This window comes from Zalophus californianus, chromosome X (assembly GCF_009762305.2).
Source record: "Zalophus californianus isolate mZalCal1 chromosome X, mZalCal1.pri.v2, whole genome shotgun sequence".
Lineage (NCBI taxonomy): Eukaryota > Metazoa > Chordata > Mammalia > Carnivora > Otariidae > Zalophus > Zalophus californianus.
Genome location: NC_045612.1, coordinates 89,519,111 through 89,537,989, shown reverse-complemented (window position 1 = coordinate 89,537,989; position 18,879 = coordinate 89,519,111). Strand labels below are relative to the sequence as shown.

At 43.7% G+C, this 18,879-nt stretch overlaps 1 long non-coding RNA gene across 1 annotated transcript in view; it reads right to left on the bottom strand.

Moving 5' to 3' along the window:
• Nucleotides 1-15,092, bottom strand: part of LOC113930241 — a 47,870-nt gene extending 32,778 nt beyond the window's left edge. Inside the window, exons 1-2 of the long non-coding RNA XR_003522496.1 lie at nucleotides 14,913-15,092; nucleotides 12,750-12,852 (exon numbers count right to left, since the gene is read on the bottom strand). This is a non-coding gene — a long non-coding RNA (uncharacterized LOC113930241). The remainder of the gene's footprint in view (nucleotides 1-12,749; nucleotides 12,853-14,912) is intronic.
• Nucleotides 15,093-18,879: the final 3,787 nt, after the last annotated feature.

The following is an 18,879-nucleotide window of genomic DNA, read 5'->3' as shown; positions in this document are numbered from 1 at the left end:
AATGGTTTCAAGCGGAGAGTTTATCCTTTGCAGTGTCAGCTTACCCACCCCAGCCCCCAGAAAAAAAAAGAAAAGAAAAAAAAAAAAAAAACAACGAAGTGGGAACAAAAGTCAAGGTGTATATAATTTAAATACCCTTGGGCTGATTTCACATCTCACTTTTAATAGTGACAGCCACAACAAACAGATGGTTACTGCTGACAAGGGATGTGTCATTACAGTCCTAATGATAACTGATGTTTTTACAGCTCTTGACTGTTTATAAAGCGCCTTCACATATGAATCATTTGCCTTCTTCGGTGAAACCGGCATGGCTGTAGTATTCTTCTATCCATTTTCCAGTTAAGGAAATGCCCAAGGTTGGTGAAATGCCCAAGGCCCCAGAGCAGACAAGTAACAAACCCAGGACTCGAATCCAGGGACTCAGGACTCAAGACACACGATTTAACAAAACAAAAATTGCTTCTTAGACGCTGAGACACAGGATCTAAGATTTCCCACTTGGTGTCACAAGCGTAGAGAATGCAGGGGTCAAAAGAAATTTGCAGGGATTTATTCTTTCAATTGAGCCTGGCAAATAGTTCATTGAAATGCAAGTACAACCTTAATTTCCACATGATAAATGACAGGAATCCAAAGGGCAGAGATGGTCAAGGATTAGAAATCAACTGTTCCAATGTCCTAACATTCTCAGGATGAGAAAACGGAGGCCTCCCCTGGGACAAACGGCTTGTGAGAGGCCAAGCCAATACTAGAACTCAGAGCTCCCACCAGGCCTAGGGCTCTTGGCACTGGCCAGGTCTTACGCAGCTTCTAAGAAAAGTTAACAACAGAACTGCTCCTTAACACTGAAATGGTTCCAATTTAAATAATACGAGGGGCTCATTCTCTCCTTTTTACACGTGCAAACCATATGGATGCTGCCTATTAATGTCCTAGATTTCTCTGGAGCAAATTCTCCTCACAAATGGGAGGGTTTGTAATGAGTCATGCCTCCTTTTAGTACAAAAGAGAAGTAAATGTGTCCAGTAAGGAACCCATCTGAGAGAACTTTAAATCAACTGAAAGTGCCTCCATTACCATCTTCTACCTAAAAAGTGTTTTCTAGACAAATTAAAATTGAAAAACTAAAAAAAAAAAAAAAAAATGAAATGCAAATATTTTGAAGAGGACCATATTGTCTAAGTAGTCCCATTTTCCTCCTTTGGCAATATTGTAATGAGTCAGCAGGTGCTTCACTACCAAAATTACTTTTATCACAAAGCTGAAAAATACTGAATGTTTCGGGATGCCTGAGTGGCTCAGTCGTTAAGCGTCTGCCTTCGGCTCAGGTCATGATCCCAGGGTCCTGGGATCGAGCCCCACATCTGGCTCCCTGCTCGGCAAGAAGCATGCTTCTCCCTCTCCCACTCTCCCTATTTGTGTTCCCTCTCTTGCTCTCTCTCGCTCTCTCTAATAAATAAAATCTTAAAAAAAAATAATGTTTCAACGAAGACTCCACGAGAATAGATGACATGAAAATGATGTATATTATGAAACTGCAGATCCCACCTTCTACGTTTTATGCAGAAAAAAACAGTATGAGGCTTCCGTTAGACTATAAAGGATTCAAGGACAAGTATGTCAAAGGAAGGGGAGCCCTTCTGAGGTGAGCAGAAAACCTCTGATTTCCTTCCTTCAGGGCCCTTGGGAGCATCATGGTAAGACTTGCCAAGAGAAAGGATTTCTACTGAGGAAAATAAGTGAGCAAAACTTTTTGGTGAACACGTTAATGGAGGCTAATGTGACAAATGGGAAATACCCACATTTGTCCAGTTCTAGAGCTGTTAAGAGGAAGACTGAGATATTAAGGCCAAAGGCTATTTATTAAAAGGCAGAGTGAGGTCTCCAGTTTCACAACATTTCAGGGATGAAGTTTTTACTAAAAGAGGAATGCTCCCCCAAATACATAGCCAGGTTTCTTCTCAAAACAGTCACACGAATTTAAGCATTTTTTTTTTTTAAAGATTTTATTTATTTATTTATTTAATTGACAGAGAGAGAGACAGCGAGAGAGGGAACACAAGCAGGGGGAGGGTCAGAGGGAGAAGCAGGCTTCCCGCGGAGCAGGGAGCCCGATGCGGGGCTCGATCCCAGGACCCTGAGATCATGACCTGAGCTGAAGGCAGTCGCTTAACCAACTGAGCCACCCAGGCGCCCCCAAAACAGTCACACGAATTTAAAATCAAGGGGACAGGAAGCTAAGGTCAAGACCCCCAAAGGGCAAAGTTTAATCTCCCACAGTGTTTCAGGGCCAAAAAGACAAAAGATCCTTTAGGGTTTCAATCAAAAGCCTGGAAGAACCAGGCCTGAGGAGCACAGGCAGCCATAGCTGGGCTGAGTCTTCCTAAAACTGCAACCTGGCCTTGACTTAGCTCAACTCCGGATGGCGCGAAGGTGATCAGCTCCTCACTATATTTACCTAACAGAGGAAAAGGAGGAAATCCTCTCTGGAGGAAGACGTGGTGTAGAACTAGTAAGATTCTTTCACACAAAACTGCTTGTTATAAAATTAAATATTATGATAATGTTATGGCATGAGAGAAATTGCAAGAAAATGTAACCAATATTCAAGAGAAAACAAAGACAACAGATGCAGACTCATAGATGATCCAGATAATGGGATTCAGTAGACAAAACCTTTGAAATAATTGATTAATTGGTCAAAGGAAATGAGAGGAAAAGAGGAAACGGACGGAAAGGTGGAGAATTTCAAAAAGGAATCAGAATCTACGCAAAAAAATCCAATGGACATCATAGAAAACTAAAATACCTTAATTTAAGAAAAATATGTCTGAAATAACTCAGATGGGTCAATTAGCAGGGTTGGGTTTTATAGCAGACTAGACATAGTAAACTTGGATTATAAGTTAACGGAAAACACCCCTAGTAAAGCCCAAAAAGAAAAGGGGAGGGGCACCTGGTTGGCTCAGTCCATAGAGTGAACAACTCCATCTCAGGGTTGTGAGTTCGAGCCCCATGTTGGGTGTAGAGATTACTTAAAAATAAATGAAGAATAGAACTTTTTTGAAAAAAGAGGAAAGAAAAAAAAAAAAAAAACGTATCATAAGGAACATGAAGAGGTCTCCTGCCCATGTAATTGGGGAGCCAGAAGAAAGTAAGAAACAGAACAGGGCAATAGCAGTATTTGAAGAGATAATGGCTCAGAATTTTTAAGAAAGATTTATTTATTTTTAGAGAGAGAGCATGCAAGTGGGGAGAGGGGCAGAGGGAAAGGGAGAATCTCCAGCAGACTCCCCACTGAGTGTGGAGCCTGACTCAGGGCTCAGTCTCATGACCCTCCGATCATCACCTGAGCCGAAATCAAGAGTCCGTTGCTTAACCAACTGAGCCACCCAGGTGCCCCGAAAATTTTCCAATACTGATGAAAGACATCAACGCTGGGTGGTTCAGTCAGTTAAGTGTCCGCCGTCGGCTCAGGTCACGATCTCAGGGTCCTGGGATGCAGCCTGGCATGCGGCTCCCTGCTCAGCAGGGAGTCTGAATCTCCCTCTCCCTCTGTTCCTCCCCCTTGTTCGTGCTCTCTCTCTAAAATAAATAAAATCTTTTAAAAAAATGTTTTTAATACCAGTAATAGTTTTATCGTGGAGTTTACTGAAATCAGGGGGAAAAGCCACAACCGTGGCATTAAGACTGATGGAGCAGCCGAATAAGATGGGACGCTAGAGGTGAACAGTCCAACCTTCACATTAGAGAGGCCAAAACTGAAGCCCATAGCATTAAGAAAGATGTACCCAGCACCCACAGCTATTTAGAAGCTGACTAGAAACCTGAACAGCATCCTTCTAACTTCTAGTCCAGCCTTGTGATGCTCACACCAGACCAGTCCAAGGTCAAATCTAATAAAATGTGAGAACTCTTGGTGTAATGCTTTGATTTTAACGAATATATATTTTCACTGATAGTGATGGAAAATCCCTGCTGGTGATGCAAAATACCACACACCAGGTGCTCATTCACTGACCGCGTAGATATGGAGACCCAACATCATCACTGGGAAGAGCTCCTACGCACACGCACACGCACACGCACACACTGACTCTGGTCACTCTGTGAACCTGATGTTCACAGGCAGAGCAGAAAAACATGTCAGAGAGGTAGAGAAAGGTATGGCCAGGGGCTATCACTTAAACCCCAGCAGTCAGGCTATTTCTGTGTGTCTAAAGGCCTTTCTCCGTAACATGGGTAAGAACACGCATGGTGAATAAAGGAAAATATCCCACAGTGCCCTCCCTAGAGGTAAAGAAAAAGACAACGGCTGACCCTCTGCATTGATTCTTTATCACCAAAGCACCTGGTGTCCCCTCAGTACACGTGGCCTTTTAATTTCCCACAGATGTTGTGGGGAAAAATATCGCCCGTCAAATCTGAGACATTGTGATTAGCTAAACTAGCCATACCTCTTCCTCTTCCGGAAATTCATTAAGACTCCATTGTTTTCCTCCATTACCTTTTCCTGGTCAAATACATGTCATGTTTTTGTTTATTTTCATTATCAAAACACAGTCCAAGACCCTCCCCCCACACACATACAGCTGGGCTGCCCTGGTAAAACCCAAACCACTGTTCTATGTGGCTGTTTCAATAACTCAGCTCTATGCTTACCCATGATTTCCGTACAGCTTTTGCTAGGATTTTAACCTTACACAGGAGGATGTGTGTTCTCTCTCCCTCTGTCTCTCTCCGTCTCCCTCCCTCGCTCCTTCCCCAGGTATTATAGTACGTATAGGCTATGTATTTATACATCAGTGAGAATTCACATTATGCAACATGCCAGGAATACAGTATATAAAACATTTTACACTATTGTCTAGGCTATCAAACTAGCTCTTGGAAAAACAAAACATGAATACCTGCCAATATTATCTCAATTAGTATCCTATTTCAATCTGTTAAAATGCCTTGATTTGCTCAATTGGGAATAGTTAAAAATATTGATTTTTCTTTCTTTTAATTTTATTTTATTGTATGTTAGTCACCATACAAAAATATTGACTTTTCTAACTCAAACTAGTCATGGCCTTCTAAAAATACTGAACTACGGCCATTTGAATTTACGTTATTTTAAGCCAGCAGCAAAGACAATACAGAGATTCAGTAAGAAACTGATCTATAAATAGAATACAGTGAGATATGATCTACATCGTTCATTCTCTACAAAATAAAAGCATGCCGTAAGAAAAAATGTTAAGATATTTGTTAACGTAAGTGAAAGTTCTCTTTTCACCCATAAATAGTAACACATCTGTTATTTTGACAGAGGATTAGTCGCGTTGTGGAGGTTTCACGCCTCTGTCAGTGGCCAATCGAGGAATGGCACAAGGCAGGAGGCAAACATGTGAGAGTGATAAGGGGTCTTTAGGCCCTTCAAGTGCCTCCTATTTCATGCGTTTTGGTCACTTCACAGTTCACCTTTGTTGCTAGGATCAGTAGAAATGGGCTTGAAGCAGGAAAAATTTAGATCTGCGTTCTTTACTTCCAACAGCTCTATTAACACATATAAATTTGTACTAAAAGTTCTGGAGAAACTCAAACTGATCCAAGGTTACTCTACTACCTCTGGAAGTCAGGGTCACTTCGTGTATGTTTTTCTAAGAATATTTACCAGTATACACTTCATGTATATTTCAACCAAGCTCCTGCACATATATTGTAACCATACTTCCTCTTAATGTACACTAGTCCTTAAAAAGAATCCTTGAATAGGTAGTACATCAGAAATATTTAAATTCAGAAGCTCCTGGGTGGTTCAGTCGGTTGAGCGTCTGCCTTCAGCTCAGGTCACGATCCCAGGGTCCTGGGATCGAGCCCCACATCGGGCTTCCTGCTCAGTGGGGAGCCTGCTTCTCCCTCTGCCTGCCGCTCCCCCTGCTTGTGCGCTGTCAAATAAATAAATAAAATCTTCTAAAAAAAACCCAATATTTAAATTCAGGTTTCCACTCTGAACAGTTTGTAACAGCTGCAAAAGCACACACACATTAAGATTGGGTAAACTACTACTGTTTCTCAGTACGAGATCTTCAATTTTCACCCATGGCGAGGAAGAACACAGATGAACAACCCCCATCAATCAGATCTCTTTTCATTTCCTGACATTCTCCCTCCCCCAAAATGCCTTTTAAATTGGATGCTAGGGACAAATCAATGGCAAATACTAAAGCGTGCATCATAACAAGAAGGTCCCCAGTGCTCAAGGGTATCCACGGCAGTTTCCAGAATGAGAAGGAAAGAGAGGTTTCCCCGTTCTCCAGCACACTGGAGCAGCTTCCCCATCCTACAGCATCAATGGTATCTCATCAAGGCCAAAAAGAAACTGGGGCTGTCTTAAATATGCTTTGGATAAAAGGATCAAGACAGAGGACTCGGCAGGAGAATCAAAGGAGGATGCTAGGAAACATGGGACCATCTTAGCTGGACTCATCTTAGATACAGTTAGATGCATCTGGAGTCAAAACTGCCCTCTCTGCTGGTGACCCAAGTCACTAATCACATACCCTGTTCCCAGGTAAATGCAGTATATTGCTTTAAAAAAAAAATGGCTGCAATTATCCTCCTCTATCTCTGCTCCTTTCCAACATGACACAGCTCCCTCCCTTCAAGAGATGGAAATCTATTTTGCCACCTCCTGGATCAGGGCTGGCTTTGTGACTTGTTTGGGCTAACAGAATTCAGAGGAAGTAACCTTGTGGCAGTTGCAAGCCACGGCCTCAGGAGGCTTTGTGTGCGCCCCCACACTCTTAGGACCCTGCCACCCACAGTGTGAAGAACCCGGGGCAAGCCTGGTTAAAGAGTAAAAAAAAAAAAAAAAAAAAAAAAAAAAAAAAAAAAAAATGTTGGGGCACCTGGCTGGCTCAGTCGGTAGAGCATGTGACTTTTGGATCTCAGGGTTTTCAGTTTGAGCCCCACGTTGGGCATAGGGATTACTTTTAAAAAGAGAAGTTTTAAAAACCGTATGTGGAGAAGAGCTGAGGCCATTCTAGAAGAGCCAGCGCCACCCCCCACAACCCACCCAGCAGACAACCTGCCCAGATCTAAAGAACTGCCCGGCTGAGTGCTGTCCAAACTGCCAACTCGCAGAATCAAGACCTAAACTAAGTGCTGGTTGTTTTAAACCATTGACTAGGGGAGCCTGTGTGGCATTGCCTTCAGTTCACGTCATGATCCCGGGGTCCTGCTTGGCAGGGAGTCTGTTTCTCCCTCTCCCTCTGTCCCTCCCTGCTGCTTGCGCTCTCTCTCAAATAACTAAATAATAAATAAAAATAAACCACTGATAAAATGATATTGTGGTGTTTTGTTAAGCAGCAAAAAGCTAACCGCTACAAAAGGAATGGATTCACTCAGTGAACAGGTAGTTAATGCCCTCATATGTGAAGCAGTGCTCTCAGTCATTACTGGGAGCACAGAGATTAATATGCAATCATGCCGACATTTAGGCATCTTCTTTAATGACATTAAAAGAAGGGTGAATAACAAGATCTACTCAGAGGATAGGAAGGCTCACTCAAAGAGGTCACAATGGAGTTGGTTTTTAGAGGAAAAAATAGGAAGTCACCGGTAGATAGGAATGGACATCAGAAGCAGACGAGAAAGAGCCATGTGCAAAAAGCACAGATGCAGGGAAGAACTCAAGGAATGTTCTAGGAATGGCAAATAGTTTAGGACAGATGGAGTGTGGGGAGGACATGGCAGATGACGGAACAGGAAAAGCAGGTTGAAGGCAAATAACGAAGGATGTCACACTGTAAATCATGCTAAGGAACCTGAATGCCTCTTGTAGGCTGTAGAGAGCTACAAATCACTTTTGAGTAGGAAACGACATGATTAAATCTGTGTCTTAGGAAAGGCAAGCTGATGCCAAGTGGGGGATTAGAGGCAAGGGGGAGACTCAGGGAGATCGGTTGGAAGGCTATTACTACAAATCCCACAGGGGACCTGAACCAAACCAAATATAGCTTCTGAGCGGAACAGGGGCCGTGTGCGAGGATGGCAACAGTGCCAAGATTTCTACTTTGGGATCCTGGATCAATGGTAAATACATTACTTAAGGCAGGAAAGCAGAGGAGCAGACTGAAAAGGAACAACACGTGTGTTTTATAAAGGCGCCTATGGGATATCCAGTGGGCGATGTCCAGGAGGCAGGTAAGGATACAGATCTAGACCTTCCGTTGAAAGACAGATGGTAAGAGCAGGAGATAAAGACATGCGGGGCCTTTTGAACACAGGGCAGAGGGAGAGGGACAACTCAAGACCCAAGAGTGAACATGAATGCAGGGCACCGAGGGGAAAAAATGTTAGGTGGAGAAGAGAAAAGGCTAATAAATGGCAGAATACCAAGGGGCATTGATATTTCGGAGGCAAAGGAAAGAAGGAGCATCGACCAGTGGCAACCCTCCTTGGGAACGGAAGAGGGGAAGGATCATTCAGCAAGTATGGATTATGAATTAAGGAAAAATGGATACTCATCCATTTTGCCACATTCTTTCCTCTAGCCACGTCATCACCAGGCTCTTCCCTAGGGTTCTTCCCACTCCAGAGGGGCCCTGAGGACATTACCAGTGTTAGGGGGAGACCAAAACAGGGGCCACTTTGAGTAACAGCACCTGTGCCCACGTATCATACTGAAAAACACGCTTTTTCAAACCCCTTCTCTGGCACCTGCTGCAGCAAAGAACACTCCCAACTTTCATTCTCAGGGCACTTATTGGAAATGAGCTTATAATTAATATACTGCATTTTCCAAACAGATTGCCTTTACATATTTTCAATAACTAAAAGAGAGGTTTTAAAAAAATAACCCCGAAGTAGGCAAAAGCTTTATAAACAGAACACAAAAAGCAAGAGCCATAAAAGGAAAGGAAAATCCATCATTGGACTTCATTAAAAATCATCAAAAGATTACACGAAGATAGTGAAAAGGCAAGCCACACACTGGGAGAAAATATTTGTAATAATACGTGTATCTGACAAAGGACTTCTCTACAGAATAGAAAAGAACTCAAACAGGAAAAAAAAGCCAATTCAAAATCGGACAAAACATTTTAACAAAAATTTCACGAAAAGATATCGAAATGCCAGGAGGTATATGAAATGGCATTTAACATTAGTCACTAGGAAACATAAAACCATAAGGACCACCTCACACCCATTAGGATGACTACTATCAAAAGGGAGTGGAGAGGACACCGAAAAGGAAAGAAAAGAGAAAAAAAAGAAAAAAACAGAACAGGGGCGCCTCGGTGGCTCAATTGGTTGAATGTCCGACTCAATTTCAGCCTTGGTCGTGATCTCAGGGTTGTGGGATTGAGCCCCGACTCTGTGCTGGGTTGGGGGTGCAGGCTGCCTGGGGCCTGGGGTTCTCTCTCTCTCCCCCCCCCCAACTCACTCACGTGCATGTACACGCAGTTTCTCTTAAAAAAAAAAAAAAAAAAAGGAAGAGCAGAACAAGTGTTGGCAAGGATGTGGAAAAACCGGAACCCCCTCCACACTTTGGAGAATGAAACATGGTGCCGTAGCTATGGAAAACAGTGTGGTGGTTTCTCAAGAAATTTAAATAGAATTACCGTATGACCCAGCAGTTCCACTTCCAGGTATGTGCCCCAGAACACTGAAAGCAGGGTCTCGAAATATCTGTACACCCCTGTTCAGAGCAGCACTATTCACAATAGGCAAAAGGTGGCAGCAACCTAAGTGTCCACCGACAGAAAGATATGCAAAATTTGGTATATGCATACAGTGTAAGATCATTCAGCCTGAAAAAAATTCTGACACGTAACACAACACGAGTGAATCTTAAGGACATTGTGCTAAGTACAATAAGCTGATTACAAAGGAACAAATACTCTGGGATTCTACCCATATGAGGTACTTAAAGTGGTCAAATTCAGAGACAGGGGCACCCGGGTGGCTCAGTGGTTAAGCGTCTGCCTTCGGCTCAGGTCATGGTCCCAGGGTCCTGGGATCGAGCCCCGCATCGGGCTCCCTGCTCGGCGGGAAGCCTGCTTCTCCCTCTCCCACTCCCCCTGCTTGTGTTCCCTCTCTCGCTGTGCTGTGTCTCTCCCTGTCAAATAAATAAAATCTTAAAAAAAAAAAAAAAAATTCAGAGACAGAAAACAGAATGGTGGTTGCCAGGGGCTGGGGGAAGAGAGACCAGGGACTTACTGTTTCATGGGCACAGTTTCAGTTCTGCAAGATGAAAACCGTTCTGGAGATGGATGGTGCTAATGGTGGTTACCCAACACGGTGAATGTGCTTAATGCCACGAACTGCACATGCAAAAGTGATTACCGTGGTAAATCTTATGTTATGTGTATTTTACCACAACTAAATTTTTTTCAAATTTTAAAACCCACAGGGAGATACCCATTTGCCCCCCACCACAAACGGCTGAAGCTAAAAAGAGCCCCAAAACCAAGTGTTAGCAAAAGTACACATCAAATGGAACTCCTTACACCACTGTGGAATTTAAATTGATACAATCACTTTGGCAGGCTATTTGGCCCAATTATCTACTAAAGCTAAATAGAAGCCTCCTCTATTACCCTGCAACTCCATTCCTAGGTTATGTGCTCAAGAGAAATGAGTGGGCATGTGCACCAAAAAACGCAAGCAAGAATGTTCATAGCAAGAATGTTCGTAGCAAGAATGTTCAGGGTCACCTGCATGGCTCAGGCGGTTGAGCCTCCGACTCCTGGGTTTCAGCTCAGGTCTGATCTCAGGGTCATGAGATCGAGCCCCGCGTCGTCCTCTTGTTGTTCAGCCTCCTAGTCGGCGGCTGGAGATTCCTTCCCCCTTCCTCCTCCCCTCCCTCTGCTCCTCTCCCCCGCCCCGCGTGCTCTCTCTCTCAAATAAATAAAATCTTTATAAAAATAAAAAAACAATGTTCATAGCTGCTTTATTCATATTAGCCACACACTGAAAACAACCCAAAACTCCAACAGAACGGATAAACAAATGTACTATGTCCATACACTGAACCTGCAAATCAACAATAAACTAGAATGAATTACTACTACACGCAACAACATGGGTGAATCTCCTAGATATGTTAATGTGAAAGACATACACAAGGATCCCTTCTGTAGCATACTATTTATATGGAACTTAACAGGAGACAAAACTAATGGATGGAGTTTTTTAAAATCACAATGTGAAAAAAAAAAAAATCATAATATGGCTACCTTCAATCAGGTTAGAAGCAGGGTAAAAACGGACCAGAAGGGGAAAAAGGAGAAAATCGGGGGTTGTGGATGTGTTCTCTATCTTGACATGGGTGTGCGCACGTGTCAAAATTCACTGAGCAGGACACGTTGGAATAATGCATTTTACACTTTATTGTATGGATGCCATACCTCATAAAACAAAAGTATCTCTACAGCACCTCATGTCTCTACAATGAGATTGGTAGGATTCAAAAATGGAATAAAACCTCAACTTGTTGCTCTCTTCCTTTCTGCCCTAGAAGATTAGACCCTATTCCTATTAGAAGCGTTAGAGAGATGATTAGTTACTTTCCAGGCGCCGGAGTCAGATAAGGAATCTAAGTCCCACGCAGTGCAAACTTACGTGCTCCTAAATGTCCACGACCTTTCCTGAAGCTCCTCAGTCCTTAGTGTAGCCTATACTTTCTGAGTCAGAGCTCCCAATTTGCCTTCTACTGGTAAGTGTCCAATTTGGCCTTTTTAAGCTTCAGGAACAGCATCTGACTTTGTTTTACACCCTCACTGGCAGGGGCTAATTAAATCCCTCTTCAGCCATAAAGGCAGAATGTCAAAAATCACAAGATATCACCACATTCCGGCATTGTGATGAATGCATACACCCCTAGGAAAGAGAAGGCTTCATTCTCTTTAACAGCCATTTTGATGCCTGTCCCTTAACAGCCAATATAGTAATAACTTTAGCTTCCTTCTGAGAGTATCATGAGCCATGGCCCACCATTCTAAGATAAAAATCCAGAGACGAAACCACCCCCCTTCTTCTACCATTCGTAACACTGTGCTACCCAGCTATTGGAAAACGGCCTTAATACGCAAAACTTTGTATTTCAATGATCCTCAAAGGCAAATTCTTTTAAACTGCGTCAAAATGAAAAATGGTCTCAATGATTGTCTTTGATCCCATATGCAACCTGCCGTTAATTGAGTGAAATGGGTGAATTATGAAAGTACGTCGTGTATGTTCAGCTTTCAGCTTGGTAGAAGAAAACGGAGAAGGTGGTTAAAAAAAAAAAAAAGGCTGATTTAAAAGAAGCAGCCTAATGCATCCATATTCTGATACGTGGTACGCCAAGTCAACAGTGAGAGGTAGTTTTTGTAAAAAGCAGATGCAGTTATGTCGGCTCAACAGGGTGACTTGTTCAAAGTGTCCCAAATGAAAGTATTCCCCCAAACTGGCCATTTTATACAGTTTCATTAAGTGTTTTTCAAAGCAAGTATCAAACAACAACTGGTTAAATGCAAAGCCACACGGTTACAACAGAAAAGCAATGCTTTTTTTAGGAGAGTAAAAAGTAATGCAATAGAACGACATGCGGGATTTTATTTAAATACATTGTCTAGAATAGAATAAGCCGTTTTCTCCTTGGAGAATACCTCAAAATAGGTTTCACTTCATAAAAGTCTATATAAATGTCAAGATATTGGAATGCAATAATTATAAAGCCGGCTAGGTGTATTAATTGTTCTACATACCTGTGGTTTTTCTGATTCCTGTACTAGCTTACTCATGTATATTCACTCTTATTTTTCAGAAGCCACTTTGGAAAGCTCCCGTTTTGGGCTTCCACACTGCCACCTGTAGACATAAAAAAGAAATAAGCTTTATGTATTATTCATCAACCACGCATCTTTTCTAGGCAACTAACAGGGACAATTGGGAAACAAGTAGCAAAATATTTGCTCCAAGAGATAAAAGTGTTCTTTCTCCTCTGTGGAAAATTTCTAAGGAGTCCCTCTCCCCCAATGGTTTGGTAAATTACTCAGATATCGAAACATGCATTAAGTCTCAGATCAACACCACTCTCTCTGATCAGTTCATTAAAGAACGAGATGGGAGTCACAGAACTCATCCACATGCCAACCTACAACCATTTCAAGATCTGCCATTTCAAATCAGAAGACAACTTAATCACTCTGTTAATTGGGTAATTAAGAATTCCGTAAATTACCACAAAGAAGAAAAAAAATGAGGGAGAGATCCAGGCAAAGGGTACTTTCTCACACGGTCATAAAATGTAAAATGTCTCTTTAGAATAATAATATCAATTCTAAAATGAACTGGTGCTTTTTCCATTCTAAACAGCAGTTAGGTGGGGTTATTTTCATCTAATGCCCTACTCCCGTTTTGAATGTGAATGTAGAGTGCTGAAAGGTCTTTCCGACACCCCACAGATTTTCATACAGGTAGGTCTTTTTTTCTTTAAGAAAAAAAAAGTCAGATGAATCAAAATCTATGAGCAGAACAAGCAATAAATAAAAATCCACAAACAACTATCAGTTAGTGAAAGGAGCCATGAGATGTAAGGGATATGTGTGTGCCCGCGCCTGTGAAGAGAGGCAGAGACAGAGACACGGATTCTACAGTTAATTGAGAATAACAGACCAAACCAGGGTGTGTTTTGTGTAAGAGAGAACAGAGAGACAAAGATTATCTCGGGTTAATTGAGACTAACAGACCAAACCTGTGTGTGTGTGTGTGTGTGTGTGTAAGAGAGAGAGAGACAGAGAGAGATACAGATTCTAGAGTTAAATGAGAATAACAAACACACCGCGCCGCGCAGCTCTTTACCTCCTCGGAGTCCCACAGTCCACCGAGAACAAGTGCCCCAGCACCAGCACCTTAAGCCAAAGACGCAAGCACCACCCCCACCCCCAGCCCCACCCCCAGCCGCTAGGCGAGCTAGCTCCAGGAGCCACCCAGCCAGCCCGCCCGCCGAACCCGCAAAACCCTGCGGGCTTTTTTTTTTTTTTGGCCCCATCAGAGATCCGTTCCCCACTTACCTGCAATTTACTCTAACGCCCCGAAAGTCTGGCTTGGTTGAAAGAACTGCAGCCAATCCAAGAAAATCAAGTCTCCTGGAGCCACTCTCCTCCTCCTCCCTAGGACGGACATTCACACACACTACACTCCCTTCCTTCCCGACCCTGAACACGCGCTGGGCCATCCCAAGAGGCTCGTTGGGGGCGCGCCAGCGACCAGTCCTGCTCCCACGTGCCTCCATTAAACCCTCGTCCAAACGTGCACAAGGCGCCAAGTGCATGTGCACCGTCCGCCTTCGGAGATAAGTTCGGCAAACCCCATCCCACCCTCCCCCCCACCCCACTCCGGCCCCCGAAAGCGCGAGCGAGCGCGCGGGCTCAGGCACCCGCCCGGCAGACAATACTCCAGCAACTCCTGCCTTCCCCGCACACGCACCGGCTGGTCCTGCCACCACTCTCTCGTTTCCCCAGGTTTCTACAGTCCCGAGAGCCCCGAGCAGGAGGCCTCCGGATGGTTGTTGGGTGTAGACTGCGAAGAGAGGAGCGACCTGCACGCACCACCGAGATGGGGGGGGGGGGGGGGGCGGGCGGTCGCAGTCCTCCGAAGCCACTCCGGGGCTCGGCTCTTGAGGAGGGGGTGGGGGTGGGGACTGTGAGACCCGAGGGGGAGAATCCCCAGGGAGGCAGCTTCTCCGCACCTCCTCCCCACCTAACACAGCGTGCGCGCACAAGCGGGCACACCAAGGGGCCGTGCACCTTCCCGCTGCCCCCGGACCTGCCCGGTCCTCGTCCCCGAGCTTGGTGGCCTGGACGCCAGGGCGTCCGGCCTGCGGCGGCCCTGGAGGAAGCAAGAGCGCCGCGCTCGGGGCTGCCCACCTGCGCGCAGGGTAGCCGAAGGGGCCGGTGCGCCGCCCGCTGCGCCGTGTCCGCTGCAGGAGGAGGTGTAGGCGGCCTGAGCCCCGGACTCCAAACGTCTCCTCGCTGCCCAGCCGTGCGGTCCTCGCTTCCTTTCCTCCCTGAGGGTGAGCCTCCCACCTTAGCCCGCAGGTTCTGCCACCGTCCCTCTGCTCGCCGGAGCCTGAACTGTGCTCCCCGCCCCTTTCCCGCCGCCCCGCGCAGCGCCGCGCTCCGCCCCCCGCCCGCCCCTCCCCGCCCGGGCCCAGCCGGGGGCTGCGGGCCCCGGGCCTCGTGTCGCAGCTCCCCACACCCGGGCGGTGGGGGGTGGAAGGGTTCCGCCTAGACCCCGCGCTCCTGACCCGCTCCCCTCTCCCGCGCCAGCAGCGGCCACCCGCGCTCACCCCGCGGTCAAGGGTGTGGGCACCGCGCGCGCTCTGCCCTCGCTCTTCCGGCGGCTCCACTCCCCGCAAGGCACCTTCCACGGGCCCGAAGGGTGCCTCGTTTCTTGGGGGGGAAGGGGGTTGGTGAAGCGGGGTGGAGTAAGCAGCAAAAGAGAGAAGGCAAAGAAATTAGCATGTCAACTGCCAGGGGATACAAGTTGCTGCCTGTGCCTTGTTTCTGTTACATTAAATACCTGGATGTGCTGTTTTCCTCGTTACGACCGCAGCAATATTCAGAGGAGGCATGAATATCAGATTTCCAAGCTAATTGGTTGTAGGGGCTTTTTAAAAATTTAATGATGCAGAAGACAACCGATTCACTCTTTTTAAAAAGTTACTTAATATATGTGGCCACATTTCTAATTTTAAGTAATAGCAAAATATAAATAACAGAACAGCTGTGTTTTACAGTAACAGATCCAGTTTGTATGTGTTATTTAAGCCCTCTGTAATTATATTAATTGGGTTCGTTTTTAAAGTGTATTTTAGGTATTTCTTAAGAAAATGAGCTCAGAATTTAGGGGTTAGGAATCCATAATTTATAATTTGGCTTTTTGCCATTATTCTAAAATGTCAATTTCATGGAAATTATTAAATGTGGTTATGTAGAAAAATGGATCCTTTTTCTCCCGAGTTGGCAACATTCTTGGATTTGGCAAAGGACGGATTTTTTTTTTTTTTTAACGAAGAAATGATAAAATTCTCATTCATTTTCTAGGGATGGGATGTCTGGTTTAGCAGCTTTTTCTTTAGTGTTTTTCTCTTTGAGGCAAAGTTCCTTTCTGCTTCCTCTTATATTTGTTTTGTTCAAAATTTTTCCCCTAAATATAAATAAAGCTATAGACTCCATGATTTTTGAGCCTTTGTTTTCCTGAAGGGATAGGGAAATGAATTATAATCGATTATCAAAGTCAACTCCAGGCTCCTGATAACTAAGTTTCACACTGATTAACCCTGGTTTTCGACTCTGCTCTTGGCAATTTAACCTAACACTTGAGAACCAAGAGTGTGTTTTTTTTTTTTTATTTCCATCCCTAGAAGAATGAAATGCACACTTTTTAATTAACATTCTGAACCAAAATTAAATTGACTAATGAAAAGCATATTCGTAGTGCATTTGTTGCTGGGTAAATGAGGACAACGTGGATGATAAACAGCATTCTGAAGAAGAGGCTCTGAAGCAAAGAAAACAGTCTTTAGAAAAACTGATGATCCCCTTTTCAAGGCAAGGATAACAAATACCAGTAATTATGCAAAGAAGGACTGCTGCCTCTCTTCTCTCTGCTTTGGTTTTGTGGCTGGGCCTGCATTTATCTCTTTTGATCATCATAATAAAAGTAAAGTAATTCAGCATTCCGGTGACATTGCTTAGTAAATTAGCAATTTGAAAATGCTTTTATTACCTAATTAATCCAAGTAAATGCCTCCGATAAATCCGATTTTACTCTTACATCTTTTTCTTTCTTTTTTTTTTTTTTGGTGCCTCCGGAGAAACACTTTGTATGAAATAAAAACAGCTAAGGCTAGCTCAAGAACAATGGCCAGCCAGACTCTTTTGGTGCATGTGTGTTGCAATAGAGTTGATATTACGTGACCTTTGGGTCTTCAATGATATATCAGATATTGGTTATGAATTGCTCATCAGCTACTTGTTTAATGAGTTCCAGTGTGTTTGCTCTGCCTTGCCCATTCCCCAGAAGCGTATTTTATTTCTTTGTGTCTGCCTTACTGAATCTACCTTGGCCTAAACTATGTTCATTGAACTTCCACCCAAGAATCAGATTCTAATCCATAGCTCACTTGACAAGCATCTTTGTCCTTCAAGTGAAGTTTCCCTTGAGGTCTTTGGTAAAAATCCAGCATGATTAACCATCCAAAATTGGAAAGAGTACTTCGTCAAGCACGGTTCTGACTAAGAGATGACAATCAGATTTCTCAAAACCAGGAGGGTGTGTCCCATTTGAATAATAAGAAGAACAAAACTGGCAAATCCGTTTTGTTCAGGTCAAAAACTAAGCCAACAAAATCACATTCCGGATCCTTTCTAAGCCTGAATTATGCTAAGAGATATATAAAAAGCACAATCCAAATAACTTCATCTGTATTTTCTTTCACCACTGCAAATCCCTTGCTCCACTGACCAAATACCATTACATTTCACGTTTCCCTTTTAGTTCCCGTGCTATTGAGAATTTTTCACTAATCTTTAAATAAGAAAGTGCAACCAGACACTCCTGCAGTCTCCAAGGCATCCTGTGTCACCCTCCATTTGTTTTCAAAAGTTTTTTTTGAAATGTCCATGCCATTGATAGGGACAGATCTGAACATCCCATGTGGACCCATGGAGAGAGAGTTCCGATGACCAGTCCAAATTCAAAACAGTGAGCTTGAAACAAAACACGAGTTTGTTGTAACAGCTTAATCCTTTCTGATCCTCACCCCGGCACAGAGTTCTGGAACACACCAGCTTACCCCTCTTGAGCAATTTTCTCCTGATAATGATTTTAACAATTTTTTTGGTCATTTACTCTTTGGGCTGTGTTATAACTCACAGGGAGCCCGAACATATTATGCATAGTCTTCTCTCCTCTCTTTTCTGTGATAATTGAGGATTGGAGATCATTTATGGGGGTAAGGGTAAAATGATAGGATAGCCATTTTGCCAGCCTCCTTTTCTGGCTCTAGGAAAAGCATGAACTGAGTTTCTTCACTTTGGTTGATTGGGATTAGTGAGCAACATCATTGATGCGAATTTGCAGAATACCAGACTATAATTGGTCTCCTAGTGCTAGGAAACTATGTCACCAGTTATCACACAAGACAATGACAGAGACAATAGTACCCATATAATGCTCAGATTGAAATGTTGATGCTCTAAGCTAAATTACTTAAAATGTGTGTGTGTGGGGGGGGAGTGTATATGTATAATTCAAAGCTAAATATAAACCTGAATACTTACGACAGATCCTTCAGTTATGAAACTCTTGGTAAGCTCTCTTATGGTTTTTGGGTATGTGATAAACTAAGGAGTACTTCAATATTTCCCTTACTCACAGGAAAATACCTTTCTTTGAAATTTTATTTACTTATTTTAAGTAATCTCTACACCCAACATGGGGCTCAAACTCATGACCCCAAGATCAAGAGTCCCATGCACTTCTGACTGAGCCAACCAGGTTACCCCTAGAGTAACTTTTTCTGTCCAGATCTTCCCATAAATTTCCGAGCACCAAATATTTAACCATATCATTCCATGATGGAAGGAAGGAAGGGTTAAGCCAGTGTGATAGATCTGGTAAATACATGTATGACTCATTAGCACAACTGAGAAGCACATCAGATTAGTCAGATCATGGTTTCCTACCCCGAGGACCATTTTGTTTTGGTCTGTTTCATGGCTGCCGATCGAAACCTTATTCCTCGACATAGACAAACATTGTTGGCCACTAGATGTTGTGGGTGGAATTGTGTCCCCAAAAAAGATATGTTGAAGTCCTAACCCATGA